We start from the raw sequence: 21,354 nt of genomic DNA, 5'->3' as shown, positions 1-21,354 counted from the left end.
ATGACTCAGTTAATATATTAATACACGTCCGACAAAGACAATATTGTATAATTAAATAAATTGAATATACATTAATTAAATATAAATCGTTTATATTCAATTTACGAATTAACTGCTTAATTCATATTAGCCATTATTATTTAATCCGTATTAAATAATTATCTCAACATCGCGTTTGACTAATTACTAGTCAATAACTCCGACTAAGTGTTTAGTCAACTTAGGCATCAACATGACTGTATTTTCATACCATCACATCTCTCAAACGTATCCTAAAGGTGTGACTTTTAGGGACCAGTTGATCACCGCCATCTGTATGACAATAACGTCAAACTTATCTAGCAAGCCAACCATTATTGATAAACGTGGACCAACTGATAATAATACAAAAGTATGCCCTTTGATCCTTTTAGAGATTTATAAGTCCTTGCACTAACTGTAGAGGACACCAGCCCCAACATAATGAACAAGGAGAAATGGTTCACACAACGAGTCACATGGACTAATGAACAAGGAGAAAGGGTTCACACAACGAGTAACATGGACTAATGAACAAGGACAACTGGTTCACACAACGAGTCACAAGGACTAATGAACAAGGACAAATGGTTCACATAACGAGTCACAAGGACTAAAGAACAAGGACAAATGCTTTACACAACGAGTCACAAAGACAAGGATAAATGGTTTACACAACGAGTCACAAGGACTAATGAACAGAGACAAATGGTTCACATAACGAAAACAAAGGAAAAATTGTTCACACAACGAGTCACATGGACTAATGAATAAGGAGAAAGGGTTCAAAAAACGAGTAACATGGACTAATGAACAAGGACAAAATGAACAAGGAGAAATGGTTCACACAACGAGTCACATGGACTAATGAATAAGGAGAAAGGGTTCACAAAACGAGTAACATGGACTAATGAACAAGGACAACTAGTTCACACAACGAGTCACAAGGACTAATGAACAAGGACAAATGGTTCATAAAACGAGTCACAAGGACTAAAGAACAAGGACAAATGCTTTACACAACGAGTCATAAAGATAAGGATAAATGGTTTACACAAAGAGTCACAAGGACTAATGAACAAAGACAAATGGTTCACATAACGAAAACAAGGAAAAATTGTTCACACAATGAGTCACATGGACTAATGAACAAAGACAAATCGTTCACGCAACGAGTCTCAAAGACTAATGAACAAGTAGAAAGGATTCACACAACGAGTCATATGGACTAATGAACAAGGACAACTGGTTCACACAACGAGTCACAATGACAAATGAACAAGGACAAGCTGTTCACACAACGAGTCACAAGGAGTAATGAACAAGGACAAGCGGTTCACACAACGAGTCACAGAGACTAAAGAACAAGGATAAATGGTTTACACAACGAGTCACAAAGACAAGGATAAATGGTTTACACAACGAGTCACAAGGACTAATGAACAAGGATAAGCGGATCACACAACAAGGCAGAAGGACTTATGAACAAAGACAAACGGTTCACACAACGAGTCCCAAGGACTAAAGAACAAGGATAAATGGTTTACACAAAGTGTCACAAAGACAAGGTTAAATGGTTTACAGAACGAGTCACAAGGACTAATAAACAAGGAAAATTTGTTCCCACAACGAGTCACAAGGACTAATGAACAAGGAGAAATGGTTCACACAACGAGTCACATGGACTAATGAAAGAGGAGAAAGGGTTCACACAACGAGTCACATGGACTAATGAATGGGGAGAAAGGGTTCACACAACGAGTCACATGGACTAATGAACAAGGACAACTAGTTCACATAACGAGTCACAAGGACTAATGAACAAGGACAAGCGGTTCACACAATGAGTCACAAGGACTGAAGAACAAAGATAAATGGTTTACACAACGAGTCACAAAGACAAGGATAAATGGTTTACTCAACGAGTCACATGAACTAATAAACAAGGAAATTTTATTAACACAACGAGTCACAAGGACTAATTAACAAGGAGAAATGGTTCACACAACGAGTCACATGGACTAATGAACAAGGAGAAAGGGTTCACATAATGAGTCACATTGACTAATGAACAAGAACAACTGGTTCACACAACTAGACACAAGGATTAATGAACCAGGACAAGCGGTTCACACAATGAGTCACAAGGACTAAAGAACAAGGATAAATGGTTAACACAATGAGTCACAAAGACAAGGATAAATGGTTTACACAACGAGTCACAAGGACTAATAAACAAGGAAAATTTGTTCACAAAACGAGTCACAAGGACTAATGAACAAGGAGAAAAGGTTCACACAACGAGTCACATGGACTAATGAACAAGGAGAAAGGGTTCACACAATGAGTAACATGGACTAATGAACAAGGACAACTGGTTCACACAACGAGTCACAAGGACTAATGAACAAGGACAAATGGTTCACATAACGAGTCATAAGGACTAAAGAACAAGGACAAATGCTTTTCACAACGAGTCACAAAGACAAGGATAAATGGTTTACACAACGAGTCACAAGGACTAATGAACAAAGATAAATGGTTCACATAACGAAAACAAAGGAAAAATTGTTCACACAACGAGTCACATGGACTAATGAATAAGGAGAAAGGGTTCACAAAACGAGTAACATAGACTAATGAACAAGGACAAAATGAACAAGGAGAAATGGTTCACACAACGAGTCACATGGACTAATGAATAAGGAGAAAGGGTTCACAAAACGAGTAACATGGACTAATGAACAAGGACAACTGGTTCACACAACGAGTCACAAGGACTAATGAACAAGGACAAATGCTTCACAAAACGAGTCACAAGGACTAAAGTACAAGGACAAATGCTTTACACAACGAGTCACAAAGACAAGGATAAATGGTTTACACAAAGAGTCACAAGGACTAATGAACAAAGACAAATGGCTCACATAACGAAAACAACGAAAAATTGTTCACAAAACGAGTCACATGGACTAATGAACAAAGACAAATCGTTCACGCAACGAGTCTCAAAGACTAATGAACAAGTAGAAAGGATTCACACAACGAGTCACATGGACTAATGAACAAGGACAACTGGTTCACACAACGAGTCACAAGGACTAATGAAAGGGGAGAAAGGGTTCACACAACGAGTCACATTGACTAATGAACAAGGACAACTAGTTCACATAACGAGTCATAAGGACTAATGAACAAGCACAAGCGGTTCACACAATGAGTCACAAGGACTAAAGAACAAAGATAAATGGTTTACACAACGAGTCACAAAGACAAGGATAAATGGTTTACACAACGAGTCACATGAACTAATAAACAAGGAAAATTTGTTAACACAACGAGTCACAAGGACTAATTAACAAGGAGAAATGGTTCACACAACGAGTCACATGGACTAATGAACAAGGAGAAAGGGTTCACATAATGAGTCACATTGACTAATGAACAAGGACAACTGGTTCACACAACTAGACACAAGGACTAATGAACCAGGACAAGCGGTTCACACAATGAGTCACAAGGACTAAAGAACAAGGATAAATGGTTAACACAATGAGTCACAAAGACAAGGATAAATGGTTTACACAACGAGTCACAAGGACTAATAAACAAGGAAAATTTGTTCACAAAACGAGTCACAAGGACTAATGAACAAGGAGAAATGGTTCACACAACGAGTCACATGGACTAATGAACAAGGAGAAAGGGTTCACACAATGAGTAACATGGACTAATAAACTAGGACAACTGGTTCACACAACGAGTCACAAGGACTAATGAACAAGGACAAATGGTTCACATAACGAGTCATAAGGACTAAAGAACAAGGACAAATGCTTTACACAACGAGTCACAAAGACAAGGATAAATGGTTTACACAACGAGTCACAAGGACTAATGAAGAAAGACAAATGGTTCACATAACGAAAACAAAGGAAGAATTGTTCACACAACGAGTCACATGGACTAATGAATAAGGAGAAAGGGTTTAAAAAACGAGTAACATGGACTAATGAACAAGGACAAAATGAACAAGGAGAAATTTTTCAAACAACGAGTCACATGGACTAATGAATAGGGAGAAAGGGTTCACAAAACGAGTAGCATGGACTAATGAACAAGGACAACTGGTTCAAACAACGAGTCACAAGAACTAATGAACAAGGACAAATGCTTCACAAAACGAGTCACAAGGACTAAAGAACAAGGACAAATGATTTACACAACGAGTCACAAAGACAAGGATAAATGGTTTACACAAAGAGTCACAAGGACTAATGAACAAAGACAAATGGTTCACATAACGAAAACAAGGAAAAATTGTTCACACAACGAGTCACATGGACTAATGAACAAAGACAAATCGTTCACGCAACGAGTCTCAAAGACTAATGAACAAGTAGAAAGGATTTACACAACGAGTCACATGGACTAATGAACAAGGACAACTGGTTCACACAACGAGTCACAAGGACTAATGAAAGGGGAGAAAAGGTTCACACAACGAGTCACATTGACTAACGAACAAGGACAACTAGTTCACATAACGAGTCACAAGGACTAATGAACAAGGACAAGCGATTAACACAATGAGTCACAAGGACTAAAGAACAAAGATAAATGGTTTACACAACGAGTCACAAAGACAAGGATAAATGGTTTACACAACGAGTCACATGAACTAATAAACAAGGAAAATTTGTTAACACAACGAGTCACAAGGACTAATTAACAAGGAGAAATGGTTCACACAACGAGTCAAATGGACTAATGAACAAGGAGAAAGGCTTCACATAGTGAGTCACATTGACTAATGAACAAGGACAACTGGTTCACACAACTAGACACAAGGACTAATGAACCAGGACAAGCGGTTCACACAATGAGTCACAAGGACTAAAGAACAAGGATAAATGGTTAACACAATGAGTCACAAAGACAAGGATAAATGGTTTACACAACGAGTCACAAGGACTAATAAACAAGGAAAATTTGTTTACAAAACGAGTCACAAGGACTAATGAACAAGGAGAAATGGTTCACACAACGAGTCACATGGACTAATGAACAAGGAGAAAGGGTTCACACAATGAGTAACATGGACTAATAAACAAGGACAACTCGTTCACACAATGAGTCACAAGGACTAATGAACAAGGACAAATGGTTCACATAACGAAAGGACTAAAGTACAAGGACAAATGCTTTACACAACGAGTTACAAAGACAAGGATAAATGGTTTACACAACGAGTCACAAGGACTAATGAACAAAGACAAATGGTTCACATAACGAAAACAAAGGAAAAATTGTTCACACAACGAGTCACATGGACTAATGAATAAGGAGAAAGGGTTCACAAAACGAGTAACATGGACTAATGAACAAGGACAAAATGAACAAGGAGAAATGGTTCACACAACGAGTCACATGGACTAATGAATAAGGAGAAAGGGTTCATAAAACGAGTAACATGGACTAATGAACAAGGACAACTGGTTCACACAACGAGTCACAAGAACTAATGAACAAGGACAAATGCTTCACAAAACGAGTCACAAGGAATAAAGAACAAGGACAAATGCTTTACACAACGAGTCACAAAGACAAGGATAAATGGTTTACACAAAGAGTCACAAGGACTAATGAACAAAGACAAATGGTTCACATAACGAAAACAAGGAAAATTTGTTCACACAACGAGTCACATGGACTAATGAACAAAGACAAATCGTTCACGCAACGAGTCTCAAAGACTAATGAACAAGTAGAAAGGATTCACACAACGAGTCACATGGACTAATGAATAAGGACAACTGGTTCACACAACGAGTGATGTGACCATAATTGGCGCATATTTAGCCCCCGAATAAGCCTTGTTTCCATGCTTTTTAGTGCTTATTTGGGTCATTTCTTATCTTTAGTTCTTTGTTTTGCATATTCTTTGAGATTTTGATCCCTTGGTAGGAAAGGAGTAAGAATCTTGCATTTTCATGGCAAAACAAGACTAAATTGATCGAATCCAATGACCAAGCATCAAGGAGAGACAAGATTAGAAGACCTTTGTACATATCATAGTAGAAGAGCAATGTTGAGGAAAGATCCTTGAGTCCCCAAGGAAATCCCCAAGGAATTTATGAAGAAAAGGGAAGAAAAAGAAGAAGTTACTATGCTTTGATCGACAATCCGAGCGGATTGCCAAAGAATCCGTCCGTCCCGCACAATCCGAGCGTCCCTTGCCGAATCCGCTCGGATTCCCCTCAACAATCCGTCCGGATTCCCCGAATCCGCTCGGATTCCATCGCCCAAATCCGCCCTCCCGACCTTATTCCGCCCGGATTTCTTCACAAAGACGGATTGCCTTCTTCAAGCTACGAAAAGAGAAGCCCTTCTCTCAGAAAATACCGGGTCCTCCTTGCTCAACTTAAAAAGTGTAATTACTAGTTTAGCCCTTAGTTAACCCTAATGCATCCTCCCTAATTTTCACTATAAATACCCCATTAGGCTAATTAGAGGAGCATGTTCTTCTTATCAATAATTAGTGTAGTTAATATCAATCAAAACTCTCTTCAATATTGTAATCAAGTATTAATCCAAGTTTTAGTTCTTTAATCTCTCTTTTGTTCATCCTTTATTTTGGGTAATTGAAGATTATTTGGGTTATTATTGGGAGATTGACAACCTCTCAATCTAGCATTCAAGTACTTCTATTATTCTTGCTTTATTATTGGAATCATTAGTAGGTATAATCTCTTAATCCCTTTTTAATTATTGTTAATTACTTTCATTTATTCATCATGTTTCATATTGTTAGTATGATTGACAACCTTGCTAGCATGATCAACATGATAATGAGTGAGTAGTCTCTTAGCTAGGGTTTATGGGTGATTAGGGGAAACCAACATGGGGAATGATTCATGCTTAAATTAATATGCTTTCATGCTTTATTTGCTTGCTTGTTTTGATCTCAACTCATGCACATGTTATACTTGATGAAATGCTAAGCCTATGAATCCTTGCATTTACTATCATCTCCTATCTTTTCAATGAGACTTGTAAGACATAACCCAACTCGAGTCTCATTAGACCATGCATGTTGTTGAGTAGGGAAGATTAAGTCGACTTGTAGGTGTTGTACAATCTAATCGATTCGGCTCCGGGACCCAAACTTTCCTAGGATTGTAAGATATAACCCAACTCAATCCATCACAACAATAATTGCTTGCTTATAATTTGAGAACATGTTTGTATGATCTTATCCCATGATTCCCCTATGATCCCATGACACCCTAGGATAAATGGTTTACACAACGAGTCATAAGGACTAATAAACAAGGAAAAGTTGTTCACAAAACGAGTCACAAGGACTAATGAACAAGGAGAAATGGTTCACACAACGAGTCACATGGACTAATGAACAAGGAGAAAGGGTTCACACAATGAGTAACATGGACTTATAAACAAGGACAACTGGTTCACACAACGAGTCATAAGGACTAATGAACAAGGACAAATGGTTCACATAACGAGGCATAAGGACTAAAGAACAAGGACAAATGCTTTACACAACGAGTCACAAAGACAAGGATAAATGGTTTACACAATGAGTCACAAGGACTAATGAACAAAGACAAATGGTTCAGATAACGAAAACAAAGGAAAAATTGTTCACACAACGAGTCACATGGACTAATGAATAAGGAGAAAGGGTTCACAAAACGAGTAACATGGACTAACGAACAAGGACAAAATGAACAAGGAGAAATGGTTCACACAACGAGTCACATGGACTAATGAATAAGGAGAAAGGGTTCATAAAACGAGTAACATGGACTAATGAACAAGGACAACTGGTTCACACAACGAGTCACAAGGACTAATGAACAAGGACAAATGCTTCACAAAACGAGTCACAAGGAATAAAGAACAAGGACAAATGCTTTACACAACGAGTCACAAAGACAAGGATAAATGGTTTACACAAAGAGTCACAAGGACTAATGAACAAAGACAAATGGTTCACATAACGAAAACAAGGAAAAATTGTTCACACAACGAGTCACATGGACTAATGAACAAAGACAAATCGTTCACGCTACGAGTCTCAAAGACTAATGAACAAGTAGAAAGGATTCACACAACGAGTCACATGGACTAATGAACAAGGACAACTGGGTCACACAACGAGTCACAATGACAAATGAACAAGGAAAAGCTGTTCACACAACGAGTCACAAGGACTAATGAACAAGGACAAGCGGTTCACACAACGAGTCACAAGGACTAAAGAACTAGGATAAATGGTTTACACAACGAGTCACAAAGAGAAGGATAAATGGTTTACACAACGAGTCACAAGGACTAATGAACAAGGACAAGCGGTTCACACAACAAGGCAGAAGGACTAATGAACAAGGACAAGCGGTTCACACAACGAGTCACAAGGACTAAAGAACAAGGATAAATGGTTTACACAAAGTGTCACAAAGACAAGGATAAATGGTTTACAGAACGAGTCACAAGGACTAATAAACAAGGAAAATTTGTTCCCACAACGAGTCACAAGGACTAATGAACAAGGAGAAATGGTTCACACAACGAGTCACATGGACTAATGAAAGAGGAGAAAGGGTTCACACAACGAGTCACATGGACTAATGAAAGAGGAGAAAGGCTTCACACAACGAGTCACATGGACTAATGAACAAGGACAACTAGTTCACATAACAAGTCACAAGGACTAATGAACAAGGACAAGCGGTTCACACAACGAGTCACAAGGACTAAAGAACAAAGATAAATGGTTTACACAACGAGTCACAAAGACAAGGATAAATAGTTTACACAACGAGTCACATGAACTAATAAACAAGGAAAATTTGTTAACACAACGAGTCACAAGGACTAACTAACAAGGAGAAATGGTTCACATAACGAGTCACATGGACTAATGAACAAGGAGAAAGGGTTCACACAATGAGTCACATTGACTAATGAACAAGGACAACTGGTTCACACAACTAGACACAAGGACCAATGAACCAGGACAAGCGGTCACACAACGAGTCACAAGGACTAAAGAACAAGGATAAATGGTTAACACAATGAGTCACAAAGACAAGGATAAATGGTTTACACAACGAGTCACAAAAACTAATAAACAAGGAAAATTTGTTCACAAAACGAGTAACAAGGACTAATGAACAAGGAGAAATGGTTCACACAACGAGTCACATGGACTAATTAACAAGGAGAAAGGGTTCACACAACGAGTAACATGGACTAATGTACAAGGACAACTGGTTCACACAACGAGTCACAAGGACTAATGAACAAGGACAAATGGTTCACAAAACGAGTCACAAGGACTAAAGAACAAGGACAAATGCTTTACACAACGAGTCACAAAGACAAGGATAAATGGTTTACACAACGAGTCACAAGGACTAATGAACAAAGACAAATGGTTCACATAACGAAAACAAAGGAAAAATTGTTCACACAACGAGTCACATGGACTAATGAATAAGGAGAAAGGTTTCACAAAACGAGTAACATGGACTAATGAACAAGGACAAAATGAACAAGGAGAAATGGTTCACACAACGAGTCACATGGACTAATGAATAAGGAGAAAGGGTTCACAAAACGAGTAACATGGACTAATGAACAAGGACAACTGGTTCACACAACGAGTCACAAGGACTAATGAACAAGGACAAATGCTTCACAAACCGAGTCACAAGGACTAAAGAACAAGGACAAATGCTTTACACAACGAGTCACAAAGACAAGGATAAATGGTTTACACAAAGAGTCACAAGGACTAATGAACAAAGACAAATGGTTCGAATAACGAAAACAAAGAAAAATTGTTCACACAACGAGTCACATGGACTAATGAACAAAGACAATCCGTTCACGCAACGAGTCTCAAAGACTAATAAACAAGTAGAAAGGATTCACACAACGAGTCACATGGACTAATGAACAAGGACAACTGGGTCACACAACGAGTCACAATGACAAATAAAAAAGGATAAGCTGTTCACACAACGAGTCACAAGGACTAATGAACAAGGACAAGCGGTTCACACAACGAGTCACAAGGACTAAAGAACAAGGATAAATGGTTTACACAACGAGTCACAAAGATAAGGATAAATGGTTTACACAACGAGTCACAAGGACTAATGAACAAGGACAAGCGGTTCACACAACAAGGCAGAAGGACTAATGAACAAGGACAAACGGTTCACACAACGAGTCACAAGGACTAAAGAACAAGGATAAATGGTGTCACATTGACTAATGAACAAGGATAACTGGTTCACACAACGAGTCACAAGGACTAATGAACAAGGACAAGCGGTTCACACAACGAGTCACAAGGACTAAAGAACAAGGATTAATGGTTTACACAATGAGTCACAAAGACAAATATAAATGGTTTACACAAAGAGTCACAAGGACTAATAAACTAGGAAAATTTGTTCACACAACGACTCACAAGGACTAATGAAAAGGAGAAATGGTTCACACAACGAGTCACATGGACTAATGAACAAGGAGAAAGGGTTCACACAACGAGTAACATGGACTAATGAAAAAGGACAACTGGTTCACACAACGAGTCACAAGGACTAATGAACATGGACAAATGGTTCACATAACGAGTCACAAGGACTAAAGAACAAGGACAAATGCTTTACACAACGAGTCACAAAGACAAGGATAAATGGTTTACACAACGAGTCACAAGGACTAATGAACAAAGACAAATGGTTCACATAACGAAAACAAAGGAAAAATTGTTCACACAACGAGTCACATGGACTAATGAATAAGTAGAAAGGGTTCACAAAACGAGTAACATGGACTAATGAATAAGGAAAAATGAACAAGGAGAAATGGTTCACACAACGAGTCACATGGACTAATGAATAAGGAGAAAGGGTTCACAAAACGAGTAACATGGACTAATGAACAAGGACAACTGGTTCACACAACGAGTCACAAGGACTAATGAACAAGGACAAATGGTTCATAAAACGAGTCACAAGGACTAAAGAACAAGGACAAATGCTTTACACAACGAGTCACAAAGACAAGGATAAATGGTTTACACAAAGAGTCACAAGGACTAATGAACAAAGACAAATGGTTCACATAACGAAAACAAGGAAAAATTGTTCACACAATGAGTCACATGGACTAATGAACAAAGACAAATCGTTCACGCAACGAGTCTCAAAGACTAATGAACAAGTAGAAAGGATTCACACAACGAGTCATATGGACTAATGAACAAAGGCAACTGGTTCACACAACGAGTCACAATGACAAATGAACAAGGACAAGCTGTTCACACAACGAGTCACAAGGACTAATGAACAAGGACAAGCGGTTCACACAACGAGTCACAAGGACTAAAGAACAAGGATAAATGGTTTACACAACGAGTCACAAAGACAAGGATAAATGGTTCACACAACTAATCACAAGGACTAATGAACAAGGACAACTCGTTCACACATTGAGTCACAAGGGCTAATGAACAAGGACAAGCGGTTCACACAACGAGTCACAAGGACTAAAGAACAAGGATAAATGGTTTACACAAAGTGTCACAAAGACAAGGATAAATGGTTTACAGAACGAGTCACAAGGACTAATAAACAAGGAAAATTTGTTCCCACAACGAGTCACAAGGACTAATGAACAAGGAGAAATGGTTCACACAACGAGTCACATGGACTAATGAAAGGGGAGAAAGGGTTCATACAACGAGTCACATGGACTAATGAACAAGGACAACTAGTTCACATAACGAGTCACAAGGACTAATGAACAAGGACAAGCGGTTCACACAATGAGTCACAAGGACTAAAGAACAAAGATAAATGGTTTACACAACGAGTCACAAAGACAAGGATAAATGGTTTACACAACGAGTCACATGAACTAATAAACAAGGAAAATTTGTTAACACAACGAGTCACAAGGACTAATTAACAAGGAGAAATGGTTCACACAACGAGTCACATGGACTAATGAACAAGGGGAAAGGCTTAACATAATGAGTCACATTGACTAATGAACAAGGACAACTGGTTCACACAACTAGAGACAAGGACTAATGAACTAGGACAAGCGGTTCACACAATGAGTCACAAGGACTAAAGAACAAGGACAAATGCTTTACACAACGAGTCACAAAGACAAGGATAAATGGTTTACACAAAGAGTCACAAGGACTAATGAACAAAGACAAATGGTTCACATAACGAAAACAAGGAAAAATTGTTCACACATCGAGTCACATGGACTAATGAACAAAGACAAATCGTTCACGCAACGAGTCTCAAAGACTAATGAACAAGTAGAATGGATTCACACACTGAGTCACATGGACTAATGAACAAGGACAACTGGGTCACACAACGAGTCACAATGACAAATGAACAAGGATAAGCTGTTCACACAACGAGTCACAAGGACTAATGAACAAGGACAAGCGGTTCACACAACGAATCACAAGGACTAAAGAACAAGGATAAATGGTTTACACAACGAGTCACAAAGGCAAGGATAAATGGTTTACACAACGAGTCACAAGGATTAATGAACAAGGACAAGCGGTTCACACAACAAGGCAGAAGGACTAATGAACAAGGACAAACGGTTCACACAACGAGTCACAACGACTAAAGAACAAGGATAAATGGTGTCATATTTACTAATGAACAAGGATAACTGGTTCACACAACGAGTCACAAGGACTAATGAACAAGGATAAGCGGTTCACACAACGAGTCACAAGGAATAAAGAACAAGGATTAATGGTTTACACAATGAGTCACAAAGACAAAGATAAATGGTTTACACAAAGAGTCACAAGGACTAATAAACAAGGAAAATTTGTTCACACAACGACTCACAAGGACTAATGAAAAGGAGAAATGGTTCACACAACGAGTCACATGGACTAATGAGCAAGGAGAAAGGGTTCACACAACGAGTCACATGGACTAATGAACAAGGACAACTGGTTCACATAACGAATCGCAAGGACTAATGAACAAGGACAAGCGGTTCAAACAACGAGTCACAAGGACTAAAGAACAAGGATAAATGGTTTACACAACGAGTCACAAAGACAAGGATAAAGGGTTTACACAACGAGTCACATGGAGTAATAAACAAGGAAAATTTGTTAACACAAACGAGTCAGAAGGACTAATTAACAAGGAGAAATGGTTCACAGAATGAGTCACATGGACTAATGAACAATGAGAAAGGGTTCACACAATGAGTCACATTGACTAATGAACAAGGACAACTAGTTCACACAATGAGTCACAATGACTAATGAACAAGGACAAGCGGTTCATACAACGAGTCACAAGGACAAAAGAACAAGGATAAATGGTTTACACAATGAGTCACAAAGACAAGGATAAATGATTTACACAACGAGTCACAAGGACTAATAAACAAGGAAAATTTGTTCACACAAGGACTAATGAACAAGGATAAATGGTTCACACAACGAGTCACATGGACTCATGAACAAGGAGAAAGGGTTCACACAACGAGTAACATGGACTAATGAACAAGGACAACTGGTTCACACAACGAGTCACAAGGACTAATGAACAAGGACAAATGGTTTACACAAGGAGTCACAAGGACTAAAGAACAAGGAGAAATGCTTTACACAACGAGTCACAAAGACAAAGATAAATGGTTTACACGACGAGTCACAAGGACTAATGAACAAGGACAAATGGTTCACACAATGAAAACAAGGAAAAATTGTTCACACAACTAATCACAAGGACTAATGAACAAGGATAAATCGTTCACACAACGAGTCACAAGGACTAAAGAACAAGGAGAAAGGATTCACACAACGAGTCATATGGACTAATGAAGAAGGACAACTGGTTAACACAACGAGTCACAAGGACAAATGAACAAGGACAAGCGGTTCACACAACGAGTCACAAGGACTAATGAAGAAGGACAAGCGGTTCACACAACGTGTTACAAGGACTAAAGAACAAGGATAAATGGTTTACACAACGAGTCACAAAGACAAGGATAAATGGTTCACACAACAAATCATAAGGACTCATGAACAAGGACGAATCGTTCACGCATTGAGTCACAAGGACTGATGAACAAGGAGAAAGGATTCACACAACGAGTCACATGGACTAATGAACAAGGACAACTGGTTCACACAACAAATCACAAGGACTAATGAACAAGGACAAGCGGTTTATACATCGAGTCACAAGGACTAAAGAACAAGGATAAATGGTTTACACAACGAGTCACAAAGACAAGGATAAATGGTTTACACAACGAGTCACATGGACTAATAAACAAGGAAAATTTGTTAACACAACGAGTCACAAGGACTAATTAACAAAGAGAAATGGTTCACACAACGAGTCACATGGACTAATGAACAAGAAAAAAGGGTTCACAAAACGAGTCACATGGACTAATGAACAAGGACAATTGGTTCTCACACTAGTCACAAGGACTAATGAACAAGGACAAGCGGTTCACACAACGAGTCACAAGGACTAAAGAACAAGGATAAATGGTTTACACAAGTAGTCACAAAGACAAGGATAAATGGTTTACACAACGAGTCACATGGACTAATAAAAAAGGAAAATTTGTTAACACAACGAGTCACAAGGACTAATTAACAAGGAGAAATGGTTCACACAACGAGTCACATGGACTAATGAACAAGGAGAAAGGATTCACACAACGAGTCACATGGACTAATGAACAAGGACAACTGGTTCACACAACGAGTCACAAGGACAAATGAACAAGGACAAGCGGTTCACACAACGAGTCACAAGGACTAATGAACAAGGACAAGCGGTTCACACAATGAGTCACAAGGACTAAAGAACAAGGATAAATTGTTTACACAACGAGTCATGAGGATTAATAAACAAGGAAAATTTGTTAACACAACGAGTCACAAGGACTAATGAGCAAGGAGAAATGGTTCACACAATGAGTCACATGGACTAATGAACAAAGAGAAAGAGTTCACACAACGAGTCACATGGACTAATGAACAAGGATGACTGGTTCACAGAACTAGTCACAAGGACTAATGAACAAGGACAAGCGGTTTACACAACGAGTCACAAGGACTAAAGAACAAGGATAAATGGTTTACACAACGAGTCACAAAGACAAGGATAAATGGTTTACACAACGAATTACATGGACTAATAAACAAGGAAAATTTTTTAACACTACGAGTCACAAGAACTAATTAACAAGGAGAAATGGTTCACACAACGAGTCACATGGACTAATGAACAAGGAGAAAGGGTTCACACAACGAGTCACATGGACTAATGAACAAGGACAACTGGTTCTCACAACTAGTTAGAAGGACTAATGAACAAGGACAAGCGGTTCACACAACGAGTCACAAGGACTAAAGAACAAGGACAAGCGGTTTACACAACGAGTCACAAGGACTAAAGAACAAGGATAAATGGTTTACACAACGAGTCACAAAGACAAGGATAAATGGTTTACACAACGAATCACATGGACTAATAAACAAGGAAAATTTGTTAACACAACGAGTCACAAGGACTAATTAACAAGGAGAAACGGTTCATACAACGAGTCACATGGACTAATGAACAAGGAGAAAGGGTTCACACAATGAGTCACATTGACTAATGAACAAGGACAACTGGTTCAAACAACGAGTCACAAGGACTAATGAACAAGGACAAGCGGTTCACACAACGAGTCACAAGGACTAAAGAACAAGGATTAACGGTTTACACAATGAGTCACAAAGACAAAGATAAATGGTTTACACAAAGAGTCATAAGGACTAATAAACCAGGAAAATTTGTTCACACAACGACTCACAAGGACTAATGAAAAGGAGAAATGGTTCACACAACGAGTCACATAGACTAATGAACAAGGAGAAAGGGTTCACAGAACGAGTCACACGGACTAATGAACAAGGACAACTGGTTCACATAACGAATCGCAAGGACTAATGAACAAGGACAAGCGGTTCACACAACGAGTCACAAGGACTAAAGAACAAGGATAAATGGTTTACACAACGAGTCACAAAAACAAGGATAAATGGTTTACACAACGAGTCACATGGAGTAATAAACAAGGAAAATTTGTTAACACAAACGAGTCAGAAGGACTAATTAAAAAGGAGAAATGGTTCACACAACGAGTCACATGGACTAATGAACAATGAGAAAGGGTTCACACAATGAGTCACATTGACTAATGAACAAGGACAACTAGTTCACACAACGAGTCAAAATGACTAATGAACAAGGACAAGCGGTTCACACAACGAGTCACAAGGACTAAAGAACAAGGATAAATGGTTTACACAATGAGTCACAAAGACAAGGATAAATGATTTACACAACGAGTCACAAGGACTAATAAACAAGGAAAATTTGTTCACACAAGGAGTTACAAGGACTAATGAACAAGGATAAATGGTTCACACAACGAGTCACATGGACTAATAAACAAGGAAAATTTTTTAACACTACGAGTCACAAGAACTAATTAACAAGGAGAAATGGTTCACACAACGAGTCACATGGACTAATGAACAAGGAGAAAGGGTTCACACAACGAGTCACATGGACTAATGAACAAGGACAACTGGTTCTCACAACTAGTTAGAAGGACTAATGAACAAGGACAAGCGGTTCACACAACGAGTCACAAGGACTAAAGAACAAGGACAAGCGGTTTACACAACGAGTCACAAGGACTAAAGAACAAGGATAAATGGTTTACACAACGAGTCACAAAGACAAGGATAAATGGTTTACACAACGAATCACATGGACTAATAAACAAGGAAAATTTGTTAACACAACGAGTCACAAGGACTAATTAACAAGGAGAAACGGTTCATACAACGAGTCACATGGACTAATGAACAAGGAGAAAGGGTTCACACAATGAGTCACATTGACTAATGAACAAGGACAACTGGTTCAAACAACGAGTCACAAGGACTAATGAACAAGGACAAGCGGTTCACACAACGAGTCACAAGGACTAAAGAACAAGGATTAACGGTTTACACAATGAGTCACAAAGACAAAGATAAATGGTTTACACAAAGAGTCATAAGGACTAATAAACCAGGAAAATTTGTTCACACAACGACTCACAAGGACTAATGAAAAGGAGAAATGGTTCACACAACGAGTCACATAGACTAATGAACAAGGAGAAAGGGTTCACAGAACGAGTCACACGGACTAATGAACAAGGACAACTGGTTCACATAACGAATCGCAAGGACTAATGAACAAGGACAAGCGGTTCACACAACGAGTCACAAGGACTAAAGAACAAGGATAAATGGTTTACACAACGAGTCACAAAAACAAGGATAAATGGTTTAGACAACGAGTCACATGGAGTAATAAACAAGGAAAATTTGTTAACACAAACGAGTCAGAAGGACTAATTAAAAAGGAGAAATGGTTCACACAACGAGTCACATGGACTAATGAACAATGAGAAAGGGTTCACACAATGAGTCACATTGACTAATGAACAAGGACAACTAGTTCACACAACGAGTCAAAATGACTAATGAACAAGGACAAGCGGTTCACACAACGAGTCACAAGGACTAAAGAACAAGGATAAATGGTTTACACAATGAGTCACAAAGACAAGGATAAATGATTTACACAACGAGTCACAAGGACTAATAAACAAGGAAAATTTGTTCACACAAGGAGTTACAAGGACTAATGAACAAGGATAAATGGTTCACACAACGAGTCACATGGACTAATAAACAAGGAAAATTTTTTAACACTACGAGTCACAAGAACTAATTAACAAGGAGAAATGGTTCACACAACGAGTCACATGGACTAATGAACAAGGAGAAAGGGTTCACACAACGAGTCACATGGACTAATGAACAAGGACAACTGGTTCTCACAACTAGTTAGAAGGACTAATGAACAAGGACAAGCGGTTCACACAACGAGTCACAAGGACTAAAGAACAAGGACAAGCGGTTTACACAACGAGTCACAAGGACTAAAGAACAAGGATAAATGGTTTACACAACGAGTCACAAAGACAAGGATAAATGGTTTACACAACGAATCACATGGACTAATAAACAAGGAAAATTTGTTAACACAACGAGTCACAAGGACTAATTAACAAGGAGAAACGGTTCATACAACGAGTCACATGGACTAATGAACAAGGAGAAAGGGTTCACACAATGAGTCACATTGACTAATGAACAAGGACAACTGGTTCAAACAACGAGTCACAAGGACTAATGAACAAGGACAAGCGGTTCACACAACGAGTCACAAGGACTAAAGAACAAGGATTAATGGTTTACACAATGAGTCACAAAGACAAAGATAAATGGTTTACACAAAGAGTCACAAGGACTAATAAACCAGGAAAATTTGTTCACACAACGACTCACAAGGACTAATGAAAAGGAGAAATGGTTCACACAACGAGTCACATAGACTAATGAACAAGGAGAAAGGGTTCACAGAACGAGTCACATGGACTAATGAACAAGGACAACTGGTTCACATAACGAATCGCAAGGACTAATGAACAAGGACAAGCGGTTCACACAACGAGTCACAAGGACTAAAGAACAAGGATAAATGGTTTACACAATGAGTCACAAAGACAAGGATAAATGATTTACACAACGAGTCACAAGGACTAATAAACAAGGAAAATTTGTTCACACAAGGAGTTACAAGGACTAATGAACAAGGATAAATGGTTCACACAATGAGTCACATGGACTCATGAACAAGGAGAAAGGGTTCACACAACGAGTAACATGGACTAATGAACAAGGACAACTGGTTCACACAACAAGTCACAAGGACTAATGAACAAGGACAAATGGTTCACACAAGGAGTCACAAGGACTAAAGAACAAGGACAAATGCTTTACACAACGAGTCACAAAGACAAAGATAAATGGTTTACACGACGAGTCACAAGGACTAATGAACAAGGACAAATGGTTCACACAATGAAAACAAGGAAAAATTGTTCACACAACTAATCACAAGGACTAATGAACAAGGACAAATCGTTCACACAACGAGTCACAAGGACTATTGAACAAGGAGAAAGGATTCACACAACGAGTCACAAAGACTAATGAACAAGGACAACTGGTTAACACAACGAGTCACAAGGACAAATGAACAAGGACAAGAGGTTCACACAACGAGTCACAACGACTAATGAACAAGGACAAGAGGTTCACACAACTTGTCACAAGGAGTAAAGAACAAGGATAAATGGTTTACACAACGAGTCACAAAGACAAGGATAAATGGTTCACACAACTAATCATAAGGACTAATGAACAAGGACAAATCGTTCACACATTGAGTCACAAGGACTGATGAACAAGGAGAAAGGATTCACACAACGAGTCACATGGACTAATGAACAAGGACAACTGGTTCACACAACGAGTCACAAGGACAAATGAACAAGGACAAGCGGTTCACACAACGTGTCACACGGACTAATGAACAAGGACAAGCGGTTCACACAATGAGTCACAAGGACTAAAGAACAAGGATAAATGGTTTACACAACGAGTCACAAAGACAAGGATAAATGGTTTACACAACGAGTCACAAGGATTAATAGAAAAGGAAAATTTGTTCACACAACGAGTCACAAGGACTAATAAACAAGGAAAATTTGTTCACACAACGAGTCACAAGGACTAATGAACAAGGAGAAATGGTTCACACAACGAGTCACATGGACTAAAGAACAAGGATAAATGGTTTACACAACGAGTCACAAAGACAAGGATAAATAGTTTACACAACGAGTCACATGGAGTAATAAACAAGGACAATTTGTTAACACAAACGAGTCAGAAGGACTAATTAACAAGGAGAAATGGTTCACACAACGAGTCACATCGATGAAAAGGAGAAATGGTTCACACAACGAGTCACATGGACTAATGAACAAGGAGAAAGGGTTCACACAACTAATCACAAGGACTAATGAACAAGGACAAATCGTTCACACAACGAGTCACAACGACTAATGAATAAGGAGAAAGGATTCACACAACGAGTCACATGGACTAATGAACAAGGACAACCGGTTCACACAAGGACAAATGAACAAGGACAAGCGTTTTACACAACGAGTCACAAGGACTTAATGAACAAGGACAAGCTGTTCAAAAACGAGTCACAAGGACTAAAGAACAAGGATAAATGGTTTACACCACGAGTCACAAGGATTAATAAACAAGGAAAATTTGTTAACACGACGAGTCACAAGAACTAATGAGCAATGAGAAATGGTTCACTAAACGAGTCACATGGACTAATGAACAAAGAGAAAGGGTTCACACAACGAGTCACATGGACTAATGAACTAGGACAACTGGTTCACACAACTAGTCACAAGGACTAATGAACAAGGACAAGCGGTTTACACAACGAGTCACAAGGACTAAAGAACAAGGATAAATGGTTTACACAACGAGTCACAAAGACAAGGATAAATGGTTTACACAACGAGTCACATGGACTAATAAACAAGGAAAATTTGTGAACACAACGAGTCACAAGGACTAATTAACAAGGAGAAATGGTTCACACAACGAGTCACATGGACTAATGAACAAGGAGAAAGGGTTCACACAACGAGTCACATGGACTAATGAACAAGGACAACTGGTTCTCACAACTAGTTAGAAGGACTAATGAACAAGGACAAGCGGTTCACACAACGAGTCACAAGGACTAAAGAAAAAGGATAAATGGTTTACACAACGAGTCACAAAGACAAGGATAAATGGTTTACACAACGAGTCACATGGACTAATAAACAAGGAAAATTTGTTAACACAACGAGTCACAAGGACTAATTAACAAGGAGAAATGGTTCACACAACGAGTCACATGGACTAATGAACAAGGAGAAAGGGTTCACACAATGAGTCACATTGACTAATGAACAAGGACAACTGGTTCACACAACGAGTCACAAGGACTAATGAACAAGGACAAGCGGTTCACACAACGAGTCACAAGGACTAAAGAACAAGGATAAATGGTTTACACAATGAGTCACAAAGACAAGGATAAATGGTTTACACAAAGAGTCACAAGGACTAATAAACAAGGAAAATTTGTTCACACAACGAGTCACAAGGACTAATGAAAAGGAGAAATGGTTCACACAACGAGTCACATGGACTAA

This window comes from Silene latifolia, chromosome 9 (assembly GCF_048544455.1).
Source record: "Silene latifolia isolate original U9 population chromosome 9, ASM4854445v1, whole genome shotgun sequence".
Lineage (NCBI taxonomy): Eukaryota > Viridiplantae > Streptophyta > Magnoliopsida > Caryophyllales > Caryophyllaceae > Silene > Silene latifolia.
The sequence above is the reverse complement of the archived record's forward strand: the minus strand, read 5'-3'. Positions refer to the sequence as shown.